We start from the raw sequence: 13,830 nt of genomic DNA, 5'->3' as shown, positions 1-13,830 counted from the left end.
CTTGACAACTTGGCCCAAGGACACCTGGATACTCCTTACTCATTGAGACAATGCAACTCACCCAGCACCTGCTACACACTCTCCCGCCTCCTGATGGTCTAGTCACCCATACCAGGATCAGCTCAAATGCCACCTCTTTCCAGATGGTCTTTGTCAGCACAAAGGACTCTCTTTTAATCCCCACCCAAGATATTGCAAGCCCATCCATTTATTTTATATACACCTGTGATTTTAAGGTGGCTATTTCGACTTGGTCTCAAAAGAACTGCTCTAGGTACGAAGTTTGTTGACACCAAACATGTTTTTAAACATTATTTTATTCATTCTTGATTCCCTCAAAGTGTAATGTATGCAGTGAATGTTTAATATACAATAAAGTTAAATGGAAGCATAAAATGCATATCATTCTTCAATCCAGGACTTACAATGATATATGACCTCACATGACACATAAAGATTTAGAATGTTCATGATAAATTTAATTCTGTTTTATTTTAAAAATTCATTATTTTAAGTGAAAGCTGAATCTTAAACTGATAAGATTGTTGAATTTTTACTGAGTACTATAAAAGAGAAGTGATCAGAAATAGTTTAATTGAGCTATTTTATTTATTTTCTCCATTTAAAAATGAGCTGACATTTAAGAAAATAAGCTGACAAAGCTACAGGTTTCTAAATCAGTAATTGGCAGGGGCTAGATAAGGAGTTCTGGCTTCTGAATGTTAATGGTGTTACTACTTTAAGAGTTTCCTGTCAGCACAAATTTAAAGTAACTAAAATTAGCTTGTTAACCCTTCCAACAGCAGTTCCAGCTCTCAGTGTCCCTGACTTTGTCTGTAATGACATTCTGTCTGCCCAATGACTCCAAACTTTGGAGTCAAGTACAATGAAAAAGAGAAAGCACCACATAGATACATAATCTAGTGTATTTTTACCTACGAACATTTAGCAATTCCCAACAAAATTTTGTTCAAAGTGTTTCTCCTCTTATTTATCTCTTTCAGTCCATTTTCCTGGACACAGACTCCCCCTCCCCCTCAAGCCACGGCTCACACCTGGATTATAGCAGAGCTCTCCTGTCAGCCTCCTTGACTTTCAAGCTCCCTTGATCCAATCTATTTTAAGTTTAGCTTCAAGCATTTTCTTCCTTAAATAGCACTTTCATCATGTTGCTCATGTACTTAAAGACCTTTTGTGGTTTGTGAGTCCTTACAACTTCACAGCTACACTCCTCCCCAATGCTGTATAGGCACCTTATTTTCCACTTGCTTCTCTAGATAAATGAGCTCCTGACCCATTTCCCTAACACATGAGCTCCCAGGAGCCAAATGAACTCTGCACCAAGCACTGTACGACTTGCTGCTTGAATGAGAGGCCACTGACTGAAGATGTCACAATAAACCATGGAAGATAGAACACTATTAGACTATGTAAACTCTACACAATGTAGAATTGTGATGCTTGCTTAATTATGAACAACACAAAGACGGTCTTCCCTATGACCTTTTTCAGATCCCCAATAAGAAATGAATTTCTCCTCTTGTTATAAAGTGTTATGGATATACAGATATATGTAAGATGAGGATATAAAGTGCAATGAGGGTATAAAATAGAAGGTTCTGAAAGTGGATTGAACAGGAGGGAAGAAAATTATGCCAAGATGGTGGAGTTCTCCGTGAATTATAGGAAGCACAGAGCTGTTCACTTTCCAGCTTTCACCCAGTCCTTCACGCATTGTTTCCTTGCCCAGTCTACTCAGCCATCAATGGTTAACTCAAGTCCCAACACTGTGAGTAAGAAGATGGCTTAATTTGTGTTTCCCTAGACACAGATCCTGAGACAAAGATTCCAATGAAAGCAGTTTATTAATGCTAAGATCTCAACAACATTCTAGAGAGGTGTATTCTAATATTAGGTCTAGTAATAATTAATGTCGTTTTCTAATACCTTTTTTAAAATCGAATTTATTTAAACAATACAACAAGATTTAATCAACAATATAATTGCCATTGTTTTCTACTACTTGTGCCCAACGCTCAGGAAGCATTTTAATCCTTCTGTTGTAAAATTCTTGTGATTTTGATGCAAAAAATTCGGTCAATGCATTTTTGAGGCATTCTTCATTATTAAATTTTTTTCCAAGAAGAAAGTTTTGCAAAGAACGAAACAAGTGGTAATCGGAAGGGGCAATATCAGGAGAATATGCAAGTTGAGGGAGAACTTCCCATTCCAACTGGCGCAGTTTTTCAGCAGTGATTCTTGCAGTATGCGGTCGTGCGTTATTGTGGTGAAGAATTACGCCCTTCCGATTAAAAAGCACGGGTTCTTTTTCTCTTAAAGCTTGGGCTAACCTTTCCAATTGGGTACTATACACTGCACTTGTAATGGTTTGGTTAGATGATAAAAGTTCATAATGAAGAATTCCTTTAAAATTCCACCAAACACACAACATCACTTTTTTCGCATGCAAGTCAGGTTTTGGCGTAGGCTGTGGAGCCTCATTTTTGTCCAATCATTGAGGCCGCCTTTTCAAATTAACATACAGAACCCATTCTTCATCTCCGGTAACAATTTGCTCTAAAAACGGCAAACGGTTTTGACGAGAGAGGAGCGAACTGCAAATTGTGACTCTTTGAATACGGTTGTTGTCGGTCAACTCATGAGGAACCCATTTTCCAAACTTTTGGACTTTGCCAAGTGCACGCAATTGATTGGAAATTGTTTTCTGTGAACAATTTAAAGTTGTCGCAAACTCTTGTTGGGTAATTTGAGGATTTTGCACCAAAAGAGCTTGAAGAGCTTCTTGATCAAAATTGGACACACGGCCTCGACCACTCTTGTCATCTAATGAAAAAATTCCCTCGCGAAATTTCTCAAACCAACGCTGGCATTTTCTGGAGCTAACTGCATCTTGACCAAGAGCACTACAGATGGTTTATGCAGCCTCACTTGCTTTTCTTCCTAATTGGAACTCGTAAAGCATGCAGTGCCGAATATGCTCTTCATCCGCCATCTTCTTAGCCCTAGTTTTGCAACAAAAACCAAACCAAACACAAACTTTTTCAAGCAAAACTTGTTAATTGCACTTCACACGTTCTGTAGATACCACGTGTTTGAAGGTTATGTCAATACAAGTCAACGCCAAGCAAGATTTTAAACGAATGTTTTAAAACGACATTAATTATTACTAGACCCGATATATAAAAAGCTAGGGGCCACCATGACCTAAATGACTGGATGGGCGACTGAACAGCAGGCTGGCCTTGGGAGGGGCTGTGGGCTCACGTCCAAAACGACCAAACAAACAGTCACCAGGAGGTGCATGGAGGCAGGGAGCCTCATGCATTGTGGGAGGTGGGAGGCAGGAGACCAGAGGAGGGTGGTGGGACATCATTTTGGGTCCTGCCTCCCACCAGCACTGCAGGAGTCCGTCTGGGGAAACTTTCTCAGACTTGCTTGGTGCTGCGACTGAATGCATCTGAGCTCACAGCAGGCTCCACAGAGGTTCCTGGTGGCCTATGGTGCAGAGCCGGAGGGCGGACGTGAGGGTGTGTGCATGAGCATGGACCTGAGCTATACACGCTCACACGCCCACACCCACACAGGGCCTTGGCTGTGCCACCCGTGCCTCCCTGGACTTCATCCACCAGCTCGGACACTCCTGGTCCCTTGCCCGGTGGCCTGTACCCAGCTAAGGTTTATCAGTAACACAGCATGCAGGATTTGGGATTCAGGACTGGGATCGATGGTGCCATCAATTCACCACCCACTGTCCCTACCCGCCTGTCTGAGGAAGGGGAAAGGGAAGGGCACAGGGACTCTTACCACTCAGGGCTGGCAGGCATGCAGTCAGAGGGGGACATGGCCCAGGAGCCTCGCCCCGCCGCAGGCCCAGGGCTTATCCCACCCCATGTGCCCCACCCCAGCCCCAGAGCACAGGGGATGTCTGGGTGCACCCCTCCCCTAGCTTGGAGGGTCCCCGCTGCACTTCCACTCCTTAGAAAACTTTGCTTTTCCAGCTCTGTCCCCACAGGAGAGCCATAGGGGCGTCGGATCCCTTTCCTTTCTTCAAAAGTGTCCTGAAAAGTGCTCAGACACCTATGCCGGAAAGCGGTTGCTCAAGTTCAGCAAGAGTTTGCAATTTGCCAAAGGCGCGTTGAACAGTTTTCTCTCACCCCATTTGTGTAATCTGATTTAAAACCAATGGACTAAACAAACAGAAGCACTTTCTTGGAAGTCAATTTGGAAATGTGGATCAAAATTTAAGTGAATTAGCTTTGGGCCAGGAGTTCCATTTTCTGTGAATGTGTCCCAAGTAAACAGTCAAATAAGCAATTATGTTTACTGTAGTTGTTGATGCCAGGAAAAACCGGAAACAACCTGCCCAACAATAAAGGGTCAGTGAAGTAAACCATAGCAATGTCAAACAGTCAGGGATAACACTGTAGCCATTAAAAATTATGTCTGTACATCCAATTCGCTGACATGAAAAGAAAGCCATAGTCAAATATTAAGTGGAGGGCAGGGGAAGCTCAGAAGAGGGCATGTATATTTATAAGTATGTATATTTCATATGTTAGGAAAATAATAGTTTTAAAAACAGTGATGCTTCATGAGTTCTGCAATTGGGAGTGTTAGAAGATTGTGTTTCAGGTGTGACAAGTGTCCTTTGGTGTCCCGTACCTGTGGGACAGCCTGCACCTTTGCCACACCTGCCCCTCTCTGCTTTGGCAACAGCCCAATCAGACATTCCCTTTTATAGGGCTGGTTTCCTTTTTCTCCTTTGCTCAGATCATGCCTTTCCAACAAAAGAATATTAACCAAGCAATCCTAACAACAAATTTTGTTGCTAACTGCAACTTATGCCCTATTATGCAAATGTTGTTGCTTTCAAGCCTACGAGGTTGTATTTCAAAACTTCTATTTTTCTGCAACTTGGCCATTTTTTATTCACTTAAAATATTCTATATTATTTTAAATACATATAGAAAAGTAGAGAATAATATAACAAATACTTATCTATACTAATAAAAGGATAATATGCTAATTAGACCAGACATCTTCCGGACATTCTTCTGGAAAATGCCATGGTGGTGGGGACTGAGGCAGAGGTGGTTAGGGGCAACCAGGCCAGCAGAGGAGGGCAGTTAGGGGCAACCAGGCTGGCATGGGAGGGCAGTGGGGGGAGGGGAGAGAGTGTGACCAAGCAGGCAGATAGGTAAGCAGTTAGGAGCCAGTGGTCCCGGATTACAAAAAGGATGCCAGAATGGAGAGAGTACAAATTGGGCTGAGGGACCCCCCATGCACAAATATTGTGCACTGGGCCTCTAGTATTATATAAGGGAAGACTTAAATATAAAGGATAATCAGAGCTTAATCCCAGAGGTCATATCCTAGAAAAATAGTATAGAACACACATTTCAGAGTTATCCCATTTGAGGAGCAAGGAAGTTGGGGTATTTATTTTGGGGTATTTATACCCCAACTTTGTCACTCGTTGGCTGAAGCTTAGTAGTTTTCATTCTTTAGCCTTTCCAATTTTCCTTGCATTGGAGCAGAGCAGCTTCCCTAGTTCAAAATCATCAGGTAAAGAGACATTATCACAGGTAATTAGAAGTCTTCTCTTAGAGCCCTGACTTGGTGAGGCCAGGAGCATATGACCCAGTACCACCAAAGCCTCTACACAAATCTCCTATGAACTCTAATGATGGGATTGCCTTAGTCTCTTGTTATGTATGTGCTTTTGAGGAGGTAAATTTTATGAGTCTCCGTTTCTTTATCTTTAAAATGAGGGATGAGCCGGGATCGGTTTAGCTCAATGGATAGAGCGTCGGCTTGGGGACTGAGGGGACCCGGGTTCGATTCCGGTCAAGGGCATGTACCTTGGTTGCGGGCATATCCCCAGTAGGGGGTGTGCAAGAGGCAACTGATCGATGACTCTCTCTCATCGATGTTTCTAACTCTCTATCTCTCTCCCTTCCTCTCTGTACAAAATCAATAAAATATATATTTTTAAAAATAAATAAATAAATAAATAAATAAATAAATAAATAAAATGAGGGATGAGTATTATTAGTGATTTTTCCATTTTTTTTAAATAGCAGAGCCATTGATCCTCAGAGAAAATCTGGCATAGAATCCTAATTTGTACAAGGAAAAGCAGAATTGGGCAGATTGAAGTACTGGCAGGCGTCTCGATTGAGAGACATCTTCTTGGGTATCTATAGTGTCCAGAGACCATACTTCTGCATTGTCTTTGAGTGTCTTTGTGTGTGTGTGTGTGTGTGTGTGTGTGTGTGTAATTTCATATACAAATTTTTACATATAACATTAAAATTTTAAAATATATAAACCTAAATATAGCTGCCTATTTAGATTATATACTGTGATAGGCAAAATGCCTCAAATGTCTCTATGCTCTAATCCTTGGAAACTGTTAGCATGTTAGATTGTATAACAAAAGTCAATTAATATTGAAGATGGGATTAAGATTGTTAATCTGCTGATTTTAAATATAGGAAGATTATCCTGTATTATCTTATCTGAGCAGGCCCAATCTAATTGCATAATTCCTTAAAATTAGATGAGAATTGCTTTTCAGGGAGATGCTATATAAGAATTTGACCTCCTTTGCTAGCTTTGAAGATAGGAGGATGATAGCAGCCAAGAGCCAGGGAATGTGGGCAGGCTCTAGAAGTAGAAAAATATGGTGGATTCTACCCTAGTTTATCTACAAAGGAATGCAGCCCTGTGGGCAACTTGATTTTAACCCAGTGAAATGTGTTTGGAGTTCTGACCTACAAAACTTAAGATAATATATTTATACTAGTGGCCTTATGCACAATTTCATTCACATTGAAAGGAAATTAATTAGAAGAAATATTTTAATATTGCTATTCACCCTTTCTCTATTATAGAAGTGTCAACCAAATTCACAATTGACAATGACAGATGGAAATACATGCATGTGATTGGTGCCAGCAAGAGCTTTATATGTATTGCACATGCTTGAGTCAACTTAACCTTTTGTAGATATAGAACAAACTTACTTAATTAGATCTGCTTTCTGATTTAGCTAAAATTTTCCCAGCCCAGTGAAGCATCTCAACTTCTCTTTCAGGTAATTGTAGCAACACAACAGCAAATATCAACATGAAGCAGATTATTACAGTATTACAGATTATTACAGAGAACAAAGAGTAAAATATTTACCTGTAGCAGTGTTTGACTATATTCTGCACAATGAGAAAACCTGAAGTTATTTTCAAGGCCCACCATTTCTTATTTCTTTTCAGTTGGGTTAAGTTTCTAAGCTTTCTAACTCTTTATTTTCTAGTGAATGAAAAGAAAATAGGGTTCCACCAAGTCTCCTATCTACCTACTCCAGGACTTCTATGAGGATCAAATGAGATGAGGCACAGGAAAATGCTTCACAGACATTTGGTTAAAGTGTGACATATTTACACCTGACTATAAAGCTAGTCATGTTCCTGGGCTGAAGAAACTACAAGGAGGCTAGTTGTCACTAGGGAGAGGAAGGCAGGCACTGTTACATGCTGTCATTACCTGGATGGACATTTAGCATATTAGCCTTTTATACAATATATAGAGAAGGTTGTTTTAAACCAGTGGTCGCCAACCTTTCAGACCTCACTGACCACCATGTGACTGCTATTTTAAACCACTTAGTTGGTAATGATTTGTTACAGCAGCAATGAAAAACTAATACATATATTCTGGCTCCTGCTGGGTAAATTATTCTATTTCATTTAAATTACTAAAGGCCTGATGCATGAAATTCATGCAAGAGTAGGCTTTCCTTCCCCCGGCTGCCTTCACTGGCTTCCCTCTGGCACCTAGGACCTGGGTTTCCCTCTGGTACTCAGGACCTGGTTTCCCTCGTAGCCCCAGCTTCATCTGGAAGGTCATCCAGAAGGCTGTCCAGTCTAATTAGCATATTATGCTTTTATTATTATATATTTTATTTAAATATAATTAACTTGGCCCATATTTGAGTGGCTTCACTAGCCAAGCTTCTGAAGAGCTATAGAGAAGAAATTTGATCTTAACAATGACCTCCAAGAAAGTGGCTTGATCAAAACACAGTGCAGACTTCAGCAGTGGTTGTACATATTCAGAACAGCATGGAATGCTCACTTCCCTCATTGCAGACTCTTCCAAGGCAACCTATTTTTATCTCAGTGGGGGGAAAAATACAGATACAGGATACTGTAGACTCACACTGAAGTACTAATAAGATAAAAGCTCTACATTGTGTTTCACCTAAATTGCTTTTAAGCCGTGTCTGCATTATATGTCAAAAAAATGTTTGAATCTCTATATGGAGAGGAAAGTATGTTTGAGACATTAATGGGATCATGAGATATACAATGGCATCTATTCCGGGCCTAGACATTGAAATGGAGCAGCTCTGATCACATATTACAAACAGGTAATGTTTTGCTGAGATTCTTGCCTACTTGTGTGCTCAACAGTTCCCAAGTTAAATGTTCGATGATTATGCCTGATAACCTGACCCAGAACTATTTTGTCTTAGGACACATTGGAACCCTCATCCCTGGTTTACAGAACGCAGTCTCCTCAGCTCGATGATCAGAATCTTACACTGCCTGTTCTTTAAAGTCCACAGCTTGAGATGAAGGGTGTCTCCCCTTCGCCAGTCTCAGTCACATACCAATTAAGCCTATCGCCCTCCTCCTTTGCCTACCATCTTCCTGCCCAGAGAAAAGACTGAAAAAGGTATCATTATTGTACGCAGTTAGACAGCCTTGGAAAAGAAGTCAGAACCAGGAATAAAACCTGGCAGAAAAACTCATCTAGTGACTAAGGGTATGGGCTTCGGAGGTGAAAGATCTGAGATTAAAAATCAGAATTATAGCAATGGCTGGATAGCTCACTTGGTTAGAGCATCGTCTTGATACACCAAGGTATGGGGTTTGATCGCTGGTCAGGGTACATGTAAGAAACAACCAGTGAATGTATAAATAAGTGGAACAACAAATTGATGTTTCACTCTGCGTGTGTATGTGTGTGTATATACTAGAGGCTCGGTGTATGGGGGGCCCTCAGCCTGGCCTGCACCCTCTCACAGTCTGGGACACCTTGGAGTGTCCCAAGGAGTCCTTAGCACTGCCACAGAGGTGGGAGAGGCTCCAGCCACCATTGCTGTGCTCACCAGCCCTAAGACCTGCTTCTCGCTGAGCAGTGTTCCCCCTGTGAGAGAGCACTGACTACTAGGGGACAGCTCCTGGGGTTGAGTGCTCCCTGGTGGTCATAGTAATGGGTCGTTATGCCCTTCAGTTGATTTTCATATTAGGATTTTATTATATATATAATCTGATTATATTGATATATATATATATATAATATATATATATATATATATATATATATATATATATATATATATAATCAGAACCACATAATAGCTGTATGGCAGTTAAGTTACTTAAACCTCTACATCTCTTCTATAGACCAAAACAATGGCACAGGGACCATATAAATTATAGTTTATGTAAAACCCTCAGCTCAGTGCTAGATCACTACAGGTACTCAATAATAGTGACAACTAGGATGATGAAGCTAATTTTGGAGTCATATACATAGTATGTTACTTGATGCCATATGTGCAGTTAAATCATGAAGGAACAATTATTGTGGGGGGCGGGGGAGGGAGGGAAGAGTGGAGTGGGGAACCTCTGGGAATACCTATAGTCTGGATATGCTTGATTATACTTTGCATAAATGGCCATAACATTTTTATTACTCCATTAAGAATTAGAGTCTGTTTACCTTCTTCTTTAACCTGAGTGGGGCTTTGTGATCAATTAAACATATTTATCCTGAGACATGTATCTTTGACTTACTAGCTGGGGAGAGGGTGGGGGTTAGGAGAAGAGATCAACTCCAAACGACTTGTATACATACATATAAGCCTAACCAATGGACACAGACAACAGGAGGGTGAGGGCATGAGGGAGGGGGGGATAGGGAGGTAAGGGGGGAATAAGGACACATATGTAACACCACATTCAATAAAGAAATTAAAAAAAGAATACTGAAAAAAAGACCACATGATCATGTTTGTATGACATAACCAATAGTTATTTTTGTTATGTATATAAATAAAGCCCTTTATGATGGAACTAGTAAAAAATAAATAAAAGGTCTGGCTAGTCTGAAAGCAGTGTTTCAATGTTTGATAACACAATTGCCTCTGCAATGTGGAAAATAAGGAAATGTACTAACCAAATGAGCTAGGTGAGATTTCCAGACAAAGCATTGAAGTCGCTGCCTGCCTTCTTGCTGCTTATAGCAAAATTGCAAGAGGGAAAAAAGAACCTAAGGAAGGAATTGCTCAATAGAAAGAAGCAAGAAGCAAGGACTTTTTGAGTGAATAGAATACTTTCCTTCCAAGCTTCTCTGGAGGAAGGACAATTCTAAAATTAGTAATGTCTTTATATATTTAAAAAGTCTAGCATGCAATTAGGACACAGGGTCTAAAAGCAAAGGAGGAGTAGGACTACAAAAACCTATGTTATATGTTAAGAAACAGATAAATGACCTAAGAATGTTGTCACGACTCACATATTCTTTCTATTACACAATAGCATTTCCAAGAATCTGAATTGTATTGTCCTACACAATCTCAAACAAAGTTCAAGGTGGCACAGGGATTGTCCTGAAGAAATTTTGGGTGTAACTTTTGTCTAATATAATGCACTAGAGATTGATGCAGTAAAACACACACACACACACACACACACACACACACACACACACACACAGTTTGTAAAAGAGTTGTTTTACCTTGGACTAAAAAGGACAGAATCCCATATACTCTTGAGCTTCTACTGTCAAGAAACAGACAGAACTATTGACCTGCAAACACAGACTACATTTCACGGAATAGGCAAGAGTTGCATAAAATTATTCCCAGATAGTACAACAAAACCTTAATCAAGTGCTTGACAATATATCCCCAGCTATTTTTTTTTTTCAGAATTGCTAAGGACCAACGATTGCTATGCTGCCTATTCCCCCCTTTCTGACTTGGAGTGTCTACTGTAGTTATTCTGGGTCTGTCCCACAGTTATATGTTGGTTGTGGGGGAAGACACAGACAGTTTGCCATTTTAGTTTACAGGTCTTAGTCAAGAAGAAAGATAGCAAAGAAGCTACACACAAGGAAGCACACCGAAGAGACTCATCCACACCTACACCTGGCTGATATGCTGAGATCCTGGCCCCTCAAACATGAGCCTAATGCCAAAATGGAATGAAATTTGGAGGAAGATAGTCTTAGGGATAGGTTGAATTTGTTTTGCATGTATTCTCAGGACCAGGGTACTGTAGTAAAATTTATCTTTCCAGTGTAGCCATAAAAATATTTCTGGTTTTACATGCTCTTTCAGAATCTTGTCTCACTCTCATTGAGAGTGGAGTTTATTTCTCCTCTCCTTGAACCTGAACAGGCCTCTGTGACTTGTCCCAATTAATAAAATGCTTCAAAGATGATAGCACATGACTTTGAGGCTACATCATAAAAAGTTATTTCTCTCTCTCTTTGAGGCCCTGAGGCACCAGATAAGAAGTACGGTTACCCTGAAGCTGCTACACTTCAAAAATCATGAAAAGAGACTCCATAAATGCCCAAGGATCCACAGCTGCTGCAGCCACCACCTAGTAGCACCCCCCCTCCTCCCAGGAGCCAGACCTGAGTGAATAAGTCTTCAAACAACTCCAGGGCTGTATTCCAGATTGTAATCGCATGACTGAACCTAAGCAAGCACCACCGAGTTGAGCCAGTCAACCTCCACGGATAAAAATACAATATTTCTTGTTTTAAACCAAGAAGTTCAGAAGTGGTGTGTTATGCAATGATGGGTAACCAGAACACACAGTCTTTCTGAAACCAGGAGGAAGTGGTACAGTCACATCATTGGGCAGAACTAATATGGAGAGCCTTGCGGAAGCCAAAGGAAGAGAAAGTATACTTCATTAGTGGAGGCTGCAGAGAGGAAAAGCAGAATGAAAATAGAAGAAGGTTCACTAGAAATTAAGTACATTTATCATCTCCTGTCTAGAATGTAAAACTGACTAGCCTCCATGCAAAAACAGTATCAAATACAGTCGTCCCTCAGTGCCCGAGGGGGGTTGGTTCCAGGACCCCCACATATCCCAAAATCTGCAGATGCTCAAGTCCCTTATATAAAACAACATAGTGTTTGCATATAACCTACATGAAATCCTCTCATATATTTTTTAAATCTTTAGATTATTTATGTTACCTAATACAATGTGAATGCTGTATAAACAGTTGTTATACTTGTATTATTTAGAGAATAATGACCAAAATAAGTCTGTACACATTCAGTACAGACACAACAATTGTAAGCCTGCCTACATGGAACACATTGCAACAACATAACATTTTAAAAAATATTTTGATGTGTGGTTGGTCAAATGCAGAACCTGCAAACATGCAGGACCTGTTGTCTGAGAAGCATCAGCACATGTTCCCTCTACCTGGATCATCTTGTCCCTCATCAAGTCCTTCTTCTCCAACTCCATCGAAAAATCTAGGATGGAAAGGAAAGCAACCCTCCTTAGATATCAGCTAAGAGCAAGGAAAAATGTAGGCACTTTAGTTTCTAGTAATAATAATAGTAAGTGCATTAAGTGAGTGCCAATCTCATGTTACTGATGATTAATATAAGATTTATAAAAAGTAAATACTTTGAAAATAGATACCACTTACAGCTAGTAAGTGGTGGACGCACTATATTAACCTAGTCCTGTGTGAGTCCGATAGTCAAAAAGAAGATAACTATGGTCAATTCTTTATGAGCAAATCTAGTCCAACAGAGACTAAAATGGGTTCTGATGATTTAAGCGCTGGTCCTCTCTGAACCCTTCCCTCCTTCCATCTGGCATCCTCCAGATGGCTGAAAGCTGGAGAGTGATCTGTGGCCATCAGTTCTTCTTTCTCCCCACCAAAGCCAATTCATGTATTGCTTTCCCATAATACCACCGACTCCGAGAGAACTGTCTTCTGTAGGCATAAATTAAACCTGCTCTACAATAGCACCAGGAAGCCAAGCTCAAAATTCTAAAAATGAACTACAAAAAGTGTGTGTTGAATAGAGGAACTGGGTTCCAGATTGTGTCCTGTTTACAAAGGCACATATTGTGCTGATAGTAAAAGCAAGTAAGTTCTACCTTCATTATGGTTTAAAATGAATGCCACCCACCCACACCCACGCCCTACCCACACTCACACTCCATCAGAGCAATTAAATCTTAAATTCACCTTGCTCTGAACTACACAAATACAATTCTGTGCACATATTTGTGTGGTTTATGTGTCATCTTCCACAAATTGCTTTACCAATTGAAATGAAAGGACTAGCGCACATACATATGCATTCTGGGCTTCTGAGTGTTAATTCAAGAGACAAATGCATTCTCAGAGCGACCTTGGGAAACCACTCAGAAGAAACAGGTGACACTCTTTACCAGAAGCCAGTGCTTTGGACTGTGCTCTAGGGTCATTAAGACTCTAATCTAATGACTATTCAAAAAGAATAAGGTTTTGTGGTCAAATCATTTAGGAAAATGCAGAAGCTTATTCTTTTTATTCTTTTGGAAATCCACAATACCTACTATCCTGTGAAGATATAAGAAATCTTGTAAGGTATGAACCTGTTTAACTATTTAAGACATAATTTCCTAAGTTTATTTTACCATAGGCCCTTATTTTCATACAATATCCACTATATTTCCTATAAATCATTGCTCAAGCAATTCA

This window comes from Pipistrellus kuhlii, unplaced genomic scaffold (genome assembly GCF_014108245.1).
Source record: "Pipistrellus kuhlii isolate mPipKuh1 unplaced genomic scaffold, mPipKuh1.p scaffold_m20_p_9, whole genome shotgun sequence".
Lineage (NCBI taxonomy): Eukaryota > Metazoa > Chordata > Mammalia > Chiroptera > Vespertilionidae > Pipistrellus > Pipistrellus kuhlii.
Note: the sequence above shows the minus strand (reverse complement) of the source record.